The following is an 18,868-nucleotide window of genomic DNA, read 5'->3' as shown; positions in this document are numbered from 1 at the left end:
TTCTCGTCCCCCTAAATCAGGGGTGGGCAAACGTTTGGAGCAGGTGACCTTATGTCTGTCACACTGTGTCACGGGCAAGGGGGAAAAAATAATTATGATTTAAACTTGCTCTAAGTTGCCACAAATCTAGCTGGGTGTTACTTCATATGGATCAGAAAAAAATCCTGACAAATCCAGAAAAAATCATACCTCTGACCCCGAATGAACACAACACGCGGTTCTTTGGATTTTGGAGAGGCAATCAAACAGGCGACAGGAGAATTCAAAGAACTTCTTAACGTTTACTGTTTTGCAAACGGGACCTCCACACACTTGGAGGACCCCGAAGGATTACAATAATGCAGGTTTTATAGGAAAAATACATACAGGCAGACGCCAAAACAACATTCCGCATGTTATCAGTACAGGATGTTGATCTGAGGATGGCAATTCAATACACACGGCAGTTTGTTTACAGAGATATCCATTAGAGGGGCTCTGGCACTCTGATCATCCCTTTTACCCTAACCTTTTTATCTCGTTTGTTGATGCCCTTGTCTAGGACTCTTCTGTTCACCCTTGGAGGCTCATATCACAGTTAACTGGTTCTCTGAGAGGATAGCTTTTTGGTCAGGAAGAAAGCCTTAGGGTGAACTAGGCATCTTGAGGATATATCCATATTGTGAGCTGGGCATATTGTTATCAGTTTTCCCCCCTGAAAACAGAAAGGAGAAAGGGGGACAGAACAAGAGGTGGAATTTTAGCAAATTAGTGAAAGTTAAGGATGAATGGAGGGAATTTCCTTAATTACCAGGATGCAGGGCAAGCAGTGTCAGCTAAAATGCATATTAGCTCCATTGAGTGCCAGAGCCTGTCTAGCAACTTTCAAGTGAAGTTTACCTAAGTTAATGCTAAATACAGGTATAATCCAGAGTTTTGGTACAAAATACAGAAGTTACTGGAATACATCAGGAAAACAAACACAAACTGAAGATAAATGGAAAATAAATAGAATGAATAGGAAATAAAAAATGCTACACTAAAACAACTCATCCAAAGAATCATGCATGCTCATAACAGCTCATTATTCATACGGCCGTGAGTCCCTCAGCAGGTCCAACTCCAACATATTCTTCAGCATCAGGGGACAAGGTGTTCTTCATCTTCCAGCAGCTGTCTTCTAGGTGACGTAGTGTATAGCAGTGACCTGACAAGCTTGTACCTCCCATGTTGATCTCCATCTGTTTATCTGAGGCATGTGGCGAGGACCGTGTAACCTCTATCTTGCCATCTCTTTCTTCAGTGAGTGTACACAGTTGAGGAAAAGAGGTCTGGTCGCCTTCGCAGCTCAAGTTGCCTCCACCATTTGTCTCAGTTCAGAGGAGCACAGGCAGGAACCATCTTAAGGTCTGAACCAGCATTGGTTGGAAGTTGGGTCCATGTAGCTCTGGACTTGCTTAAGCTTGTCCAGTGGATGTGTTGGTTGGAGTAGCTGCACCGACCCTGCTCTTGGGAGCTCACTGCAGATGATAATGGTAAAGCCTCATGATTCTGAGTATAAGCAGAAAAGAAAAGTTAGCAAAGCAAAACACATACTCAAGGGGTCATGTGGTTTCTTAAGCAGTGTATTTCAGGTACACTTCTCTGCGTTGGAACACATTCGAGACATCTCAAAAGGAGATATTGGAAATAGAAAAGTACAAAAGAGAGCAACTAAGGTGATTGCTGGGCTGGTGCACCTCCCTATGAGGAAAGGCCACAGCGCCTGAACTCCCTTAGCCCAGAAAGAGACACCTGAGGGGGAACATGATTGAGACATAGAAAATCATGCATGGGAGAAACACAGTGGACAGAGAGATGTTCTCGTGCACTCTCACATAACACCAAAACCAGGGGACATTCACTCAAAATTGAGTGTGGGAGAGATAAGTTAGGACAGACAAAAGAAAATATTTGTTCACTAGTCCGTGTTGGTAGGTCTGTGGAACTCCTTGCCATAGGATGTGATGCGGCATCTGCCTGGATGCTTCAAAAGGGGATTGGACAAGTCTCTGGAGAAAAATCCACCACTGGCCACAAGTGATCATGTGTATGTGCACCCCCCTGATTCTAGAAATGGCTATGTCAGATGCAGGGAGGGCACCAGGGTGCAGGTCTCTTTGTGCCCCCTACATTCAAACAGTTAAACACAACTAGCATAGCTATAGCACTTGAATAAATTAAAGGTTAAGTTATTTTTTGACCCTTGTTACCAAAACTTTTTAGTGACTTGATCTTATATGTTCAGATGTCCTTTCTTTGTTTTCTCACCGTCCTTTGCCGAGACACTCTTGTTGATATCTAACGTTCAGATACTGCACATACTTCAGACTCTTTAGCTGCTTTAGTTTCAAACAAAGATAAGATGGAACAATTTACTAAACATAGGAACTTAAAACATTGTGAGAATAGCAGTTCAGGAGTGCAATATTGAATAGAGGCAATCTGCTAGCTTTAAACCTGCACACAGACATTGATTTACAGCAGACAATAAACAATAATAATACATATTGTGACTTCTGCCAAAACACCATGAAGGCACTCTGTACATGTATGGTTCTTCTGGAGAAGGTGACAGGCCAAGCTTTGTCTCATAGACTATTACTGTAGGAGTCCTCTTTAGATTTGAGAAAATACAATACAATTGTTTGAGAGAGATATGTCAGTTGCTTGGCTATGTCTGGTACTCCGAGTCAGTTTCTCTTAGCTCAAGTTCCTTGGTCAGACCACATGGCCCTTAATTCTATTTTCCCTCTCTCTCTTTTTCTTGGACTGTTCAACCTTAAAGGCGTGGTGTTGTTACAGAACTCTGTACGTGCCTGCTTGTTGGTTGTTTGCTGTAGGAACTAGAGAAGAGGTAATAACAGTACAGAAATACAATACAGTACAAATACAGTAGGGAAAGACACTGTGCTGACTTTGCTTACATTCTTGTTGAGCACAGAAGGTTAGGTGTTTTAACACATTCTCCACAGAGAAAGTAAACAGGTTGTCCAGGGCTACCTCTGATTGAGTGCAATTTCTTATCATTAAGACAGAGGAAAACTGGAACACATCATGAACTTTACATACTACAGTCAGCCAAATCTGACCTTTTTTTTTCCTTTTCTTTTCTTTTCTATTCAGAATTTCTTTGATTCCCTGGGGCTGAGAGAACCAGGGTTTTTCCTTCAAGGAGGACACAAGTTGGTCCTGCAAATACTTGCACAGTTCATTCCTCTTCTATTTCTCTCCTCTTCCCCCTTTTTTTTCTTAACATATAAGTAGAATTAAGAGAATGCAAAATTCTAATTGCCACACAATACTTTTTACAATGGGGTGAAAGCTTAACATTAAGAGATTATTTGCTGAGGGACTGTAACCCTTGAAAATATCCATCATCGATGAACAATCTTAGGGTTATTCTTCATGTTCCCTCCCTCTTGGATTGGGGGGGGGGTTTGTGTGAAAATAAAGCACATTTGATAAGAGTACTCTTACATGTTTAAAAACAGAAAAAAAGGAACCATGGTACCAAAAATGGTAATGAGCTCAATATACAAAAATAATAAAAATTGTTGCAACGAATATCAGGCCTATTACAGAAAGGAAGTCATGTGGACTTAAGATAGACTTCACTATAAGTCAAAAACAAACAAGAACAAAGATAGACAAAGCGCTTCTTTCATACACACACACACACATCCAACGAACATATAGAACATTTTAGTATTTATATGTCTATAAGCGGAGAACATAAGTAGAATTAAAAGAATTTGTCATGACAATCTTTCCATTAGAAAAAGAAATACTTCATTAGTATAAACCAAACTGAAATATATACAGATATAGGCATCAGGGCTTAGTTTCTGTAAAGGAAATGAGATTACGTAAATTTGTCCTCTGGAGGGCAAAGCTGTTTTCTTTGTCTTTACTTGTTGCTGAAACAAAAAAGGGTTAAAACAAAAGATAGCCATTGCAAAGTTAGGCATTTAGAGGCTTTTTCCTGTTCCCTAGGAACAATGCTTCTTAGTTGCTGGAACACACACACAAAAAAGGGTTAAAACAAAAGATTGCTACTAGTTTGCACTCTGTGCATGCCTTGAGGCACAAAGGCTAGGAGGGTTTCTCTAGCTTTCCTTTCTCTTGGAGGGAGGAACAGAAAGCACAGACTTCCTGCATTTCATACCTGTGAAATCCAAAAGTTATTAAGAATGATTAAAGGTTGTATTTAAGAGAAACACACTTTTGACAACTGTCTAGGTTGGTTGCAGCTGCAATTAGTCTTTTTTAGTTACCTAAATAGGTAGGAAGCAAATCATGGTTATAATTGTAGCTGGAAACTATACTTTAGGTCTCTCTAAATCATTCTGAGCATTTTTAGCTCGTATTCTGACCCCTAGGGTCTCACTGACTCAGTTTTGCTGATCTATATAAGGGCACCTATATTGTCTTGCAGGCTGTGTTTCTTAAGCAAACATGCAGTGCAGTTTGTTCTTACGTAAGTGCATTAAAAAACACTAAGTTCAAATGAGCCTATCCTGAGCACCCATGAACAAGACAGCGAATTGTATCTTGTCTCTCAGACAAGGGAAGACATAACACATCATATGAAATTGCAAGCAGATAAAAGGGAGGGATGTCAGGAACACTGAGGGGAAGGGGCAGGCAAGCAGAACACTGAGTACTTTGGAGGAGAGAAGGGAGGGGCCTTGTTGAAACTCAGGAAAGATTCAATGTCTAATGCCTTCCTGAGACTAAGGAGACCTGGTTAACAACATATGGAAATTACCTTTTGCTGAAAGGTACTGAGCTGGTCAGTAATGTGCCCATTCAGAAGGGTGGGGTTTCCCCTTCCCAGAGACTCAAAGTTATCCAATATGCATTTCAAAGGGTTTCTTCCTTCAGGCCCAGCTCTGAGTGCCTCATCTTAATTGTCACACAGGCTGGCCTCCTGCCTGGGAGCCTCCTGCCTGGGGTCTCAACTGGACCGGCTGCCCAAAACAGTGACTCACTCATGGCCAATCCTTCAAAACCTTGGGGTTTGCTGCCTTGACACATACACACTCATATTCTCTTCGTATCTCAGTCACACAACAGTCAGCAGAGAACCACGTGGCCTTGCTCTGAAGCCACGGAGATGGGCAAACACACACAACACAGCAAAATGTACAGTCATACAAACACAATCACCCTCCCCACTGAGGTTTCCCACTAAAACCTCCCTTCAAACTTCAGGATCCCCACCCTGGGAACCCACAGAGAATTCTCACCTAAGCGGCTGTTACTTACCGCGGGCGAAGTTCCGTTCTCCTGGGCTCTTTCTTGCGCAGAAGGAGACAGTCAGATCAGAGACAACCAGCGCCAGGACACACACAAGGGGTGCGGGAGCCGACTCATTTTATCTTCTGCGGTGCGCTGTCCCCTACAGTGACTTCGTCTCGATCCTTGCAGAAGCCTTGCCTTCCAATCCCAGTCACGGCACCATAAAATGACCCCGAATGAACACACACACGCGGTTCTTTGGATTTTGGAGAGGCAATCAAACAGGCGACAGGAGAATTCAAAGAACTTCTTAACGTTTACTGTTTGCAAACGGACCCCCACACACTTGGAGGACCCCGAAGGATTACAATCATGCAGGTTTTATAGGGAAAAATAACATACAGGCAGACGCCCAAAACAACATTCGGCATGTTATCAGTACAGGATGTTGATCTGAGGATGGCAATTCAATACACATCAGCAGTTTGTTTACAGAGATATCCCTTAGAGGGGCTCTGGCACTCTGACTCATCCCTTTTACCCTAACCTTTTATCCTCGTTTGTTGATTGCCCTTGTCTAGGACCTTTCTGTTCACCCTTGGAGGCGTAATATCACAGTTAACTGGTTCTCTGAGAGGGATAGCTTTTTGGTCAGGGAAGAGCCTTATGGGTGAACTAGGCATCTTGGGATATTTCCATATTGTGAGCTGGGCACATTGTTATCAGGTGTAACACAGGATCAGAGGCACACTGGGTGCCAGTGTCCTCACCCCTAGACTAAGCAGAAGGGGTACCGTGTTCTGGTACATTGTGCTTCGTTTGACTACATTAAGTGAGCAACTTGGGCAGTCCAACAACAACATTGTGTCAGCTGATTTCTCAGACAATCCCTGGCATGCCACTGGGCATCCACAAGGCAGTCAACATAAGAACATAGGAACAGCTTCACTGGATCAGGCCACAGGTCCAGCTTCCCTGTATCCACCAATGCCTCAGGCTTCCTGAGAATTGTAGTTAAGAACATCAGAACAGCCCCACTGGATCAGAGCCATAGGCCCACCTAGTCCAGCTTCCTGTATCTCACAGTGGCCCACCAAATGCCCCAGGGAGCACACCAGTTAACAAGAGACCTGCAAGGCTTCCAGGGAATTGTAGTTTAAGAACATAAGAACAGCCCCACTGGATCAGGCCATAGGCCCACCTAGTCCAGCTTCCTGTATCTCACAGCTGCCCACCAAATGCCCCAGGGAGCACACTAGATAACAAGAGACCTGCAAGGCCTCCTGGGAATTGTAGTTTAAGAACAAAAGAACAGCCCCACTGGATCAGGCCATAGGCCCACCTAGTCCAGCTTCCTGTATCTCACAGCTGCCCACCAAATGCCCCAGAGCACACTAGATAACAAGAGACCTGCAAGGCCTCCTGGGAATTGTAGTTTTAAGAACAAAAGAACAGCCCCACTGGATCAGGCCATAGGCCCACCTAGTCCAGCTTCCTGTATCTACAGCGGCCCACCAAATGCCCCAGGGAGCACACCAGATAACAAGAGACCTGCAAGGCTTCTGGGAATTGTAGTTAAGAACATGAGAACGGCCCCACTGCATCAGGCAGAGGCCCATCTAGTCCAGCTTCCGTATCTCACAGCGGCCACCAAATGCCCCAGGGAGCACACCAGATAACAGAGACCTGCAAGGCTTCCTGGGAATAGTAGTTAAGACATGAGAGCAGCCCCACTGGATCAGGCCATAGGCCCATCTAGTCCAGCTTCCTGCATCTCCCAGCGGCCCACCAAATGCCCCAGGGAGCACACCAGATAACAAGAAGACCTGCAAGGCCTCTTGGGAATTGTAGTTAAGAACATAAGAACAGCCCCACTGGATCAGGCCATAGGCCCATCTAGTCCAGCTTCCTGCATCTCCAGCGGCCCACCAAATCCCCAGGGAGCACACCAGATAACAAGAAGACCTGCAAGGCCTCCTGGGAATTGTAGTTAAGAACATAAGAACAGCCCCACTGGATCAGGCCATAGGCCCATCTAGTCCAGCTTCCTGCATCTTCCAGCGGCCCACCAAATGCCCCAGGGAGCACACCAGATAACAAGAAGACCTGCAAGGCTTCCTGGGAATTGTAGTTAAGAACATAAGAACAGCCCACTGGATCAGGCCATAGGCCCATCTAGTCCAGCTTCCTGCATCTCCCAGCGGCCCACCAAATGCCCCAGGGAGCACACCAGATAAGAAGAGACCTCATCCTGGTGCCCTCCCCTACATCTGGCATTCTGACTTAACCCATTCTAAGATCAGGAGGTTGCGCATACAATCAGGCTCAAGTTAGCGAGCCAAACTGCACGTCTTGACCAGGCTGGAAAGCATTTATGTTTGTTTTGCAGTTCAGGTTGGATGGCAGCATTCCTGAGACAAGTGGCATGTAGGGATTGGTACCGGTGCCCGCTCTGGCCCTGCCGGCTGCAGGGTGCACACCAAAACCCGGCTCCTGCTCCCTTGCCCACACCAAACTACCACATCCAGCTGCCCTGCCTAATGGGAAGAAACCTACCCCTCCCAAATAGCAAGCCAAATAACCACCAACAGGGGCCAGGCATGTGCTGTCAATGAACATCTCCCTGGCTCCTGTGGGCTGTCCTCCCACCCTTCGGAACGGTGTTGCCACAACTGTGTACCCATAAATCTGTGATTCACCGGGCTGCCAGAAGGACAACTGTGGGTGGTTTTACTGTTGCCAAATTGCCAAATATTGAAAAGCTCGGCACTGAGGCTCAATCTTGGCATGCCCTACATCTGAGGAGCGGGAGATGGTGACTGTGGGTAGGCCCTTGTGAACTCAGGGCCCTAACTCTGTGCAATTGCTGGGAAATTTCTCCCCTGGATGGTCCCCCTATGAAAAAGGGGCTGAAATTTTGACTTGTGGGAAAGGTCTTGATGTTCTTCCAGGTTTGCCAAAGAGCTTTAATTGCTGTTCAAGTATTTCATTTCATATCACACTTTATTTTATTGTGGGTTTTTGCTCTGCTCTTGTAAAACCTCCCTGGATCCACTGATGAGGAAAATAACCCCATTAGCCGACAAAGGGAGCCATCAGGCAAGCAAGTCAGGGGAGCAGGGAGGCTTTGGGGCGGAGCTGAGGTTGCAGCATTGAGGCTGAGAGGAGAGCCAAGGGGCCCGCTTAGCAGGGCTGGTGTTTGCTGCTGCCACGAGAGAGGATATAGGACACTCTGCCAGGTTACTCTGAGTGAAACCCACATGGGACATCCTATATGCCAAGCTAGTTCTCTAAAGAAGATTCTCTAGAACAGTGATTTTCAACCTTTTTCACCTCCTGGCACACTGGCAAAGCACTAAAACGGTCAAGGCACACCATCAGCTCTTTGACCATTGACAAGGCACACTGTGCTGCCAGTGGGGGCTCACATCCCCCAATGTCCTATTGAGAAATGAACCTCTCCCAATTCCCGCGGCACACCTGGGAACCATTCGCGGCACATCAGTGTGCCACGGCCCAGTGGTTGAAAATGGCTGCTCTAGGATCTCTAAAGAAGATTCTTTGAGCTGGGGGGGGGAGTAGGGTAGAGAGGACTGACTGATGTTTTCAGTTGGATGTTATGACAGCCTTCCCACCCAACGTTAGTCAGTCCTCCCAACTCTCCCCTCCCCGTCTGCATTTCTGCATTTTGCACAGGGGTGGAATTGATGACCCCGGGGTCATCAGATGTCAACAAAAATGCCTACAGTATGTGCCCACATTTTTCCTCGATCGCCCTGGTGGAAGGTGGGAGACAGGCAGACCCACTGCAAATCCCACCTCCCTCCCAGAACCTTTATTTGCCCACCCACTCCCCTTCCTGCCCACCCCATTCGCCCAAAGCAGACTCACAGCACATTTGAAGATGTTTGGATCCATCTTTATTGCCCAGTGGTGGTCCGAGTCCCAAGGGTACAGAGAGGAATTCCTTAGGGACCTGGGTTGGTTGGCAGGGCGTCTTGGCCTTCCTTGGGTGCTTGGGAGGGGTGGGGCATCTCCAACACCACTCCTCATCGGTATCTCTCATCATCTGTATCTCTCAGGATCCTTCCAACAGTAAGCAAGAACGTGTCAAACGCACCACATCCATATCAGAAGGATTCCTCTCGACCATCAGTTTTGTAGCATCCATCTCAGCCTCTGGATTTTGAGGGTCCTGGTGTTGAAAGAGAAAGGGCAGAATCCTAACCAGGTGCCTGATGCAATGTGCTGCTTCTAATGACCTACTTGGTAGGTTTAGAAATGCCCGAAGGAAGAAGGATTTTGCAATTGTGGCCTCAGAGAGGTAGACTCTCTTCCACACTTGTTCTGCATTGTGCTTTTAATCAGGTGCTCAGAGACCAGCATCTCCCCTCATTGTCAGGAAACAAAAAAGGTCTCTCTGAGATCACCTCTTTACAACTTTTGCTGCAGGTGAATTGAATTTGGGACCCTTCCAGTTGCTAAATTTCTACATTGAGCAACCTGAAGCGGGCTAAGTTGCTGGTTCTAAGCAACTTGGAGTAACTGTGTAAGCAAACTGGTGTGTTTTAACCCTTATTTCTTATCTATCTTTTAATATATACCTTCATACATGACTGTTTGGAGATATTAGTTGTAAAACTATATGCCTAATAAAGGTTTGTTGTATGTTGTATGTTGTGGGCCTCCAGCCAGATGCCATCACCACATCCTGTGGCAAGGAGTTCCACAGACCAACCACACGCTGACTAAAAAAATATTTTCTTTTGTCTGTTCTAACTCTCCCAACACTCAATTTTAGTGGATGTCCCCTGTTCTGGTGTTATGTGAGAGGAAAAGAGCATCTCTCTATCCACTCTGTCCATTCCCTGCATAATTTTGTATGTCTCAATCATGTCCCCCCTCAGGCGCCTCTTTTCTTGGCAGAAGAGGCCCAAACGCCGCAGCCTTTCCTCCTAAGGAAGGTGCCCCAGTCCAGTAATCATCTTAGTCGCTCTCTTTTGCACCTTTTCATTTCACTATGTCCTTTTTGAGATGTGGCGACCAGAACTGGACACAATACTCCAGTGTGGCCTTTCCATCAATTTGTACAATGGCATTATAATACTAGCCATTTTGTTCTCAATACCTTTCCTAATGATCCCAAGCATAGAATTGGCCTTCTTTACTGCCGCCACACATTGGGTTGACACTTTCATCGACCTGTCCACCACCACCCCAAGATCTCTCTCCTGATCTGTCACAGACAGCTCAGAACCCATCAGCCTATATCTAAAGTTTTGATTTTTTGCCCCAATGTGCATGACTTTACACTTACTGACATTGAAGCGCATCTGCCATTTTGCTGCCCATTCTGCCAGTCTGGAGAGATCCTTCTGGAGCTCCTCTGCCCTTAATGGTCCTCTTAATGTTTGCAAGGTAAGCGAGTGTCCTGAGGTGCAATGTAGCCAAGATCTCAAACCTGCAGCTCTCCAGGAAGCAAACCCTTTTGGGGTTTTTTTGCTGCCATTTGGGAGCCAACTCTTTGAAAGAATTAGGGCCCAATCCGATCCAACTCTCCAGCACCAGTGCAGCCACAAAGCAGCCCCAAATAAGGGGACAAATGTTCCCTTCCTTTAAGGAGGCCTCTGTGACTGTCCACCCCCCCACCCCCACTGTAGCCCTCTGTGGGAAGAGGCTGTCAACCACTCTTGTTTTAAATGGGACAGTGTTCATTCCTACTTGCAGAAAGAAATCAGAGGAGTGTGAATCTGGTCACTTCAAAGGGTGTTTGGGGTGAGAGCTCTGCTCTGATTTCTGTGCTTTGTGAGTCAGGAGCGCCATCTAGTGAGTGGATGAGGCTGCAACACCCCACCCCATTGAACACAGCAGTTTGAATGTGATTTCTTGGCTATGGGGTGTAATGTGTGACATTGAAATAAAATCCAGGGGTTGATTTGTGTTTTAGGGTCAGCAGATCTCTGAAATACTTGAGTGCAAAGCGTCTCTGGTGAGTCCTTGTGTCAGCCTGGTGATTCGGGGGAGTGACCTGCACCTGGTCAAGTTTCCTTGTTAGGTTAGGCTGGCTGGGAGAGTCAGGTGGGACTTTGTGCCATGACCTTCCATGATCACAGAACCCTCGGGTGACACCCCCCTTACCATTGCAATGGGTGTAACACAGGATCAGAGGCACACTGGGTGCCAGTGTCCTCATCCCTAGGACTAAGCAGAAGGGGTGCCGTGTTCTGGTACATTGTGCTTCGTTTGACTACATTAAGTGAGCAACTTGGGCAGTCCAACAACAACATTGTGTCAGCTGATTTCTCAGACAATCCCTGGCATGCCACTGGGCATCACAAGGCAGCCAACATAAGAACATAGGAACAGCTTCACTGGTTCAGGCCACAGGTCCAGCTTCCTGTATCCCACCAAATGCCTCAGGCTTCCTGAGAATTGTAGTTAAGAACATCAGAACAGCCCCACTGGATCAGGCCATAGGCCCACCTAGTCCAGCTTCCTGTATCTCACAGCGGCCCATCAAATGCCCAGGGAGCACACTAGATAACAAGAGACCTGCAAGGCCTCCTGGGAATTGTAGTTTAAGAACATAAGAACAGCCCCACTGGATCAGGCCAGAGGCCCATCTAGTCCAGCTCCCTGTATCTCACAATGGCCCACCAAATGCTCCAGGGAGCACACCAGTTAACAAGAGACCTGCAAGGCTTCTGGAATAGTAGTTAAGAACATGAGAGCAGCCCCACTGGATCAGGCCATAGGCCCATCTAGTCCAGCTTCCTGCATCTCCCAGCGCGCCACCAAATGCCCAGGGAGCACACCAGATAACAAGAAGACCTGCAAGGCCTCCTGGAATTGTAGTTAAGAACATAAGAACAGCCCACTGGATCAGGCCATAGGCCCATCTAGTCAGCTTCCTGCATCTCCCAGCGCCCACCAAATGCCCCAGGAGCACACCAGATAACAAGAAGACCTGCAAGGCCTCCTGGGAATTGTAGTTAAGAACATAAGAACAGCCCCACTGGATCAGGCCATAGGCCCATCTAGTCCAGCTTCCTGTATCGCACAGCGGCCCACCAAATGCCCCAGGAGCACACCAGATAACAAGAGACCTGCAAGGCTTCCTGGGAATTGTAGTTAAGAACATAAGAACAGCCCCACTGGATCAGGCCATAGGTCCATCTAGTCCAGCTCCCTGTATCGCACAGCGGCCCACCAAATGCCCCAGGGAGCATACCAGTTAATAAGAGACCTGCAAGGCTTCCTGGGAATTGTAGTTAAGAACATAAGAACAGCCCCACTGCATCAGGCCAGAGGCCCATCTAGTCCAGCTTCCTGTATCTCACAGCGGCCGACCCAATGCTCCAGGGAGCACACCAGTTAACAAGAGACCTGCAAGGCTTCCTGGGAATTGTAGTTAAGAACATGAGAACGGCCCCACTGCATCAGGCCATGGGCCCATCTAGTCCAGCTTCCTGCATCTCCCAGCGGCCCACCAAATGCCCCAGGGAGCACACCAGATAACAAGAAGACCTGCAAGGCCTCCTGGGAATTGTAGTTAAGAACATAAGAACAGCCCCACTGGATCAGCCATAGGCCCATCTAGTCCAGCTTCCTGCATCTCCCAGCGGCCCACCAAATGCCCAGGGAGCACACCAGATAACAAGAAGACCTGCAAGGCTTCCTGGGAATTGTAGTTAAGAACATAAGAACAGCCCACTGGATCAGGCCATAGGCCCATCTAGTCCAGCTTCCTGCATCTCCCAGCGGCCCACCAAATGCCCCAGGGAGCAAACAGATAAGAAGAGACCTCATCCTGGTGCCCTCTTCTCTACATCTGGCATTCTGACTTAACCCATTTCTAAGATCAGAGGTTGCGCATACAATCAGGCTCAAGTTAGCGAGCCAAACTGCACCGTCTTGCCCAGGCTGGAAAGCATTTATGGTTTGTTTTGCAGTTCAGGTTGGATGGCAGCATTCCTGAGACAAGTGGCATGTAGGGATTGGTACCGGTGCCCGCTCTGGCCCTGCCGGCTGCAGGGTGCACACCAAAACTCGGCTCCTGCTCCCTTGCCCACACCAAACCTACCACATCCAGCTGCCCTGCCTAATGGAAGAAACCTACCCCCTCCCAAATAGCAAGCCAAATAACCACCAACAGGCCAGGCATATAAACATCTCCCTGTCAATGAACATCTCCCTGGCTCCTGTGGGCTGTCCTCCCACCCTTCGGGAACGGTGTTGCCACAACTGTGTACCCATAAATCTGTGATTCACCGGGCTGCCAGAAGGACAAGTGTGGGTGGTTTTACTGTTGCCAAAATTGCCAAATATTGAAAAGCTCGGCACTGAGGCTCAATCTCGGCATGCCCTACATCTGAGGAGCGGGAGATGGTGACTGTGGGTAGGCCCTTGTGAACTCAGGGGCCCTAACTCTGTGCAATTGCTGGGGAAATTTCTCCCCTGGATGGTCCCCCTATGAAAAAGGGGCTGAAATTTTGACTTGTGGCAAAGGTCTTGATGTTCTTCCAGGTTTGCCAAAGAGCTTTAATTGCTGTTCAAGTATTTCATTTCATATCACACTTTATTTTATTGTGGGTTTTTGCTCTGCTCTTGTAAAACCTCCCTGGATCCACTGATGAGGAAAATAACCCCATTAGCCGACAAAGGGAGCCCATCAGGCAAGCAAGTCAGGGGAGCAGGGAGGCTTTTGGGCGGAGCTGAGGTTGCAGCATTGAGGCTGAGAGGAGAGCCAAGGGGCCCGCTTAGCAGGGCTGGTGTTTGCTGCTGCCACGAGAGAGGATATAGGACACTCTGCCAGGTTACTCTGGAGTGAAACCCACATGGGACATCCTATATGCCAAGCTAGTTCTCTAAAGAAGATTCTCTAGAACAGTGATTTTCAGCCTTTTTCACCTCCTGGCACACTGGCAAAGCACTAAAACGGTCAAGGCACACCATCAGCTCTTTGACCATTGACAAGGCACACTGTGCTGCCAGTGGGGGCTCACATCCCCCAATGGTCCTATTGAGAAATGAACCTCTCCCAATTCCCGCGGCACACCTGGGAACCATTCGCGGCACATCAGTGTGCCACGGCCCAGTGGTTGAAAATGGCTGCTCTAGGATCTCTAAAGAAGATTCTTTGAGCTGGGGGGGGAGTAGGGTAGAGAGGACTGACTGATGTTTTCAGTTGGACGTTATGACAGCCTTCCCACCCAACGTTAGTCAGTCCTCCCAACTCTCCCCCTCCCCGTCTGCATTTCTGCATTTCGCACAGGGGTGGAAATGATGACCCCGGGGTCATCAGATGTCAACAACAATGCCTACAGTATGTGCCCACATTTTTCCTCGATCGCCCTGGTGGAAGGTGGGAGACAGGCAGACCCACTGCAAATCCAACCTCCCTCCAGAACCTTTATTTGCCCACCCACTCCCCTTCCTGCCCACCCCATTCGCCCAAAGCAGACTCACAGCACGTTTGAAGATGTTTGGATCCATCTTTATTGCCCAGTGGTGGTCCGAGTCCCAGGGGTACAGAGAGGAATTCCTTAGGGACCTGGGTTGGTTGGCAGGGCGTCTTGGCCTTCCCTTGGGTGCTTGGGAGGGGTGGGGCATCTCCAACACCACTCATCATCTGTATCACTCATCATCTGTATTTCTCAGGATCCTTCCAACAGTAAGCAAGAACGTGTCAAACGGCACCACATCCATATCAGAAGGATTTGGCTCGACCATCAGTTTTGTAGCATCCATCTCAGCCTCTGGATTTTGAGGGTACTGGTGTTGAAAGAGAAAGGGCAGAATCCTAACCAGGTGCCTGATGCAATGTGCTGCCTTCTAATGACCTACTTGGTAGGTTTAGAAATGCCCCGAAGGAAGAAGGATTTTGCAATTGTGGCCTCAGAGAGGTAGACTCTCTTCCACACTTGTTCTGCATTGTGCTTTTAATCAGGTGCTCAGAGACCAGCATCTCCCCTCATTGTCAGGAAACAAAAAAGGTCTCTCTGAGATCACCTCTTTACAACTTTTGCTGGCAGGTGAATTTGAATTTGGGACCCTTCCAGTTGGTAAATTTCTACATTTGAGCAACCTGAAGCGGGCTAAGTTGCTGGTTCTAAGCAACTTGGAGTAACTGTGTAAGCAAACTGGTGTGTTTTAACCCTTATTTCTTATCTATCTTTTAATATATACCTTCATACATGACTGTTTGGAGATATTAGTTGTAAAACTATATGCCTAATAATGGTTTGTTGTATGTTGACGGCTTCCAGGCCAGATGCCATCACCACATCCTGTGGCAAGGAGTTCCACAGACCAACCACACGCTGACTTAAAAAAATATTTTCTTTTGTCTGTTCTAACTATCCCAAAACTCAATTTTTGTGGATGTCCCCTGGTTCTGGTGTTATGTGAGAGTGTAAAGAGCATCTCCCTATCCACTCTGTCCATTCCCTGCATAATTTTGTATGTCCTCAATCATGTCTCAATCATGTGAGTCAGGATCGCCATCTAGTGAGTGGATGAGGCTGCAACACCCCACCCCATTGAACACCAGCTGTTTGAATGTGATTTCTTGGCTATGGGGTGTAATGTGTGACATTGAAATAAAATCCCAGGGGTTGATTTGTGCTTTAGGGTCAGCAGATCTCTGGAAATACTTGAGTGCAAAGCGTCTCTGGTGAGTCCTTGTGTCAGCCTGGTGATTCGGGGGAGTGACCTGCACCTGGGTCAAGTTTCCTTGTTAGGTTAGGGCTGGCTGGGAGAGTCAGGTGGGACTTTGTGCCATGACCTTCCATGATCACAGAACCTTCGGGTGACACCCCCCTTACCATTGCAATGGGTGTAACACAGGATCAGAGGCACACTGGGTGCCAGTGTCCTCACCCCTAGACTAAGCAGAAGGGGTACCGTGTTCTGGTACATTGTGCTTCGTTTGACTACATTAAGTGAGCAACTTGGGCAGTCCAACAACAACATTGTGTCAGCTGATTTATCAGACAATCCCTGGCATGCCACTGGGCATCCACAAGGCAGTCAACATAAGAACATAGGAACAGCTTCACTGGATCAGGCCACAGGTCCAGCTTCCTGTATCCCACCAAATGCCTCAGGCTTCCTGAGAATTGTAGTTAAGAACATCAGAACAGCCCCACTGGATCAGGCCATAGGCCCACCTAGTCCAGCTTCCTGTATCTCACAGCGGCCCACCAAATGCCCCAGGGAGCACACCAGTTAACAAGAGACCTGCAAGGCTTCCTGGGAATTGTAGTTTAAGAACATAAGAACAGCCCCACTGGATCAGGCCATAGGCCCATCTAGTCCAGCTCCCTGTATCTCACAGTGGCCCACCAAATGCCCCAGGGAGCACACCAGTTAACAAGAGACCTGCAAGGCTTCCTGGGAATTGTAGTTTAAGAACATAAGAACAGCCCCACTGCATCAGGCCATAGGCCCATTTAGTCCAGCTTCCTGTATCTCACAGCGGCCCACCAAATGCCCCAGGGGGCACACCAGATAACAAGAGACCTGCAAGGCTTTCTGGGAATTGTAGTTAAGAACATGAGAACGGCCCCACTACATCAGGCCAGAGGCCCATCTAGTCCAGCTTCCTGTATCTCACAGCGGCCCACCAAATGCCCTAGGGGGCACACCAGTTAACAAGAGACCTGCAAGGCTTCCTGGGAATTGTAGTTAAGAACATGAGAACGGCCCCACTACATCAGGCCAGAGGCCCATCTAGTCCAGCTTCCTGTATCTCACAGCGGCCGACCAAAATGCCCCAGGAGCACATCAGATAACAAGAGACCTGCAAGGCTTCCTGGGAATTGTAGTTAAGAACATAAGAACAGCCCCACTGGAGCAGGCCATAGGCCCATCTAGTCCAGCTTCCCGTATCTCACAGTGGCCCACCAAATGCCCCAGGGAGCACACCAGATAACAAGAGACCTGCAAGGCTTCCTGGAATAGTAGTTAAGAACATGAGAGCAGCCCCACTGGATCAGGCAATACGCCCACCTAGTCCAGCTTCCTGTATCTCACAGCAGCCCACCAAATGCCCTAGGGGCACACCAGATAACAAGAGACCTCATCCTGGTGCCCTCCCTTGCATCTTGCATTCTGACATAGCCCATTTCTAAAATAAGGAGGTTGCACATGCACATCGTGGCTTGTAACCCAAAATTGATTTTTCCTCCTGAAACTTCTCCAATCCCCTTTTATTGGCATCCAGGATGTCTCAACGGATCCCTTTTTCAGTGCCGCTTTCCCAGTATCTCTCATGCCCCACAGATCATGGTCCCATTTGGGATCAGGGTACCATCTTATTCTTTATTTTGCCATATATATAAAAATCAGCATAGAAATATTATTCCCATTCAAATAATTAGAAAAATGTGCCTGGTCACCAGCAGGAAGGGAATCTGGGAAAGGACTGAAGGAAATTTGATTTGCCCCATAAAGAGGATTCAGAGCTTCTCCTATGACCTTCTTAGGACTCAAAGAGTCTCTCCAGAGTGCCCCCGTGTGGACATCTTGTGTCACAGCACCCTTCTCAAGTCTCCACTATACAGTACTTACTTAAGATGTGCTACACATTCATAGCTCTTCCCAAGCATTCCCCCAAATTTTATTTAAATGTCACCACATTACACCCCATAGCCAGGGCCTTTCACTTCTCAGAATAAATCACATTTAAGCAGCTGGTTTTCAATGGGATGGGCCGTTGCAACCTCATCCAGTCACTAGATGGTGATCCTGACTCACAAAGGACAGAAATCAGACCAGAGCCCTCACCCCAAACACCCATTTGAAGTGACCAGATTCGCACTCCTTTTACCCTCTGATTTGTTTCTGTAAGAAGGAATGAACACTGTCCCATTTACAACAAGAGTGGTTGACAGCCCTCTTCCCACAGAGGCTGCAGCCAAGCAAGGAAACCGGATTGTTGGGTGAGCTTGACACAGAGCAGGATGAGCTCCGGTGATGCAGGTGTACGAGTGGGGCATGAGTCCAAAGGACACATCGCTGTTTGCCGTAAGCCAGGTCAGCATTTCAAGGCAAGGGCGCCTGATCCTGTCAGGGTCCTATTGAGACGTCAACCACCTTTGCGCTTGTTCTCCTTTTGCTTTGGCCACTGATAAATTCAGGGCCAGCCCACACATGTGGTCAACTGAGACAGCACAGCTCAGGCAGCTCTATAGTGGCAGGCCATGAGAGATCCAGAGGAAGGTGCCACTGAATAGCCCCTTCCCCCAAAGAAACGTTGCATCTCCGTGGGAGTGAGGCTGTGGTCTTCCTAGAAGCGTCTGGTCAGCCACTCTGGGGAACCCCTGCTGGACTAGAGAGCTAAAGGCAAAGACTCCTGGCTAAGATTTAGATGATCTGATGCAGGGATCCCTTAGGCTTAGGGACTATCCCCAGCTTGTCTCTTCCAGGTTAAAAGGAACAGACCCCCCCCCCCATTCGAGAGGTACATCTGTTAAAAACACAGCGGTGAATTGTGAAGGACATTTATTTCAGATCTAGTCCAAACAGCAGCAGATTTTCTATTTATGTTATTTATAATATTATCCAAGCCTCAAAGTATATGTATATATAGATATATGTGTGT

The sequence above is a fragment of the Tiliqua scincoides genome, chromosome 15, assembly GCF_035046505.1.
Source record: "Tiliqua scincoides isolate rTilSci1 chromosome 15, rTilSci1.hap2, whole genome shotgun sequence".
Taxonomy (NCBI): Eukaryota; Metazoa; Chordata; class Lepidosauria; order Squamata; family Scincidae; genus Tiliqua; species Tiliqua scincoides.
The sequence above is the reverse complement of the archived record's forward strand: the minus strand, read 5'-3'. Positions refer to the sequence as shown.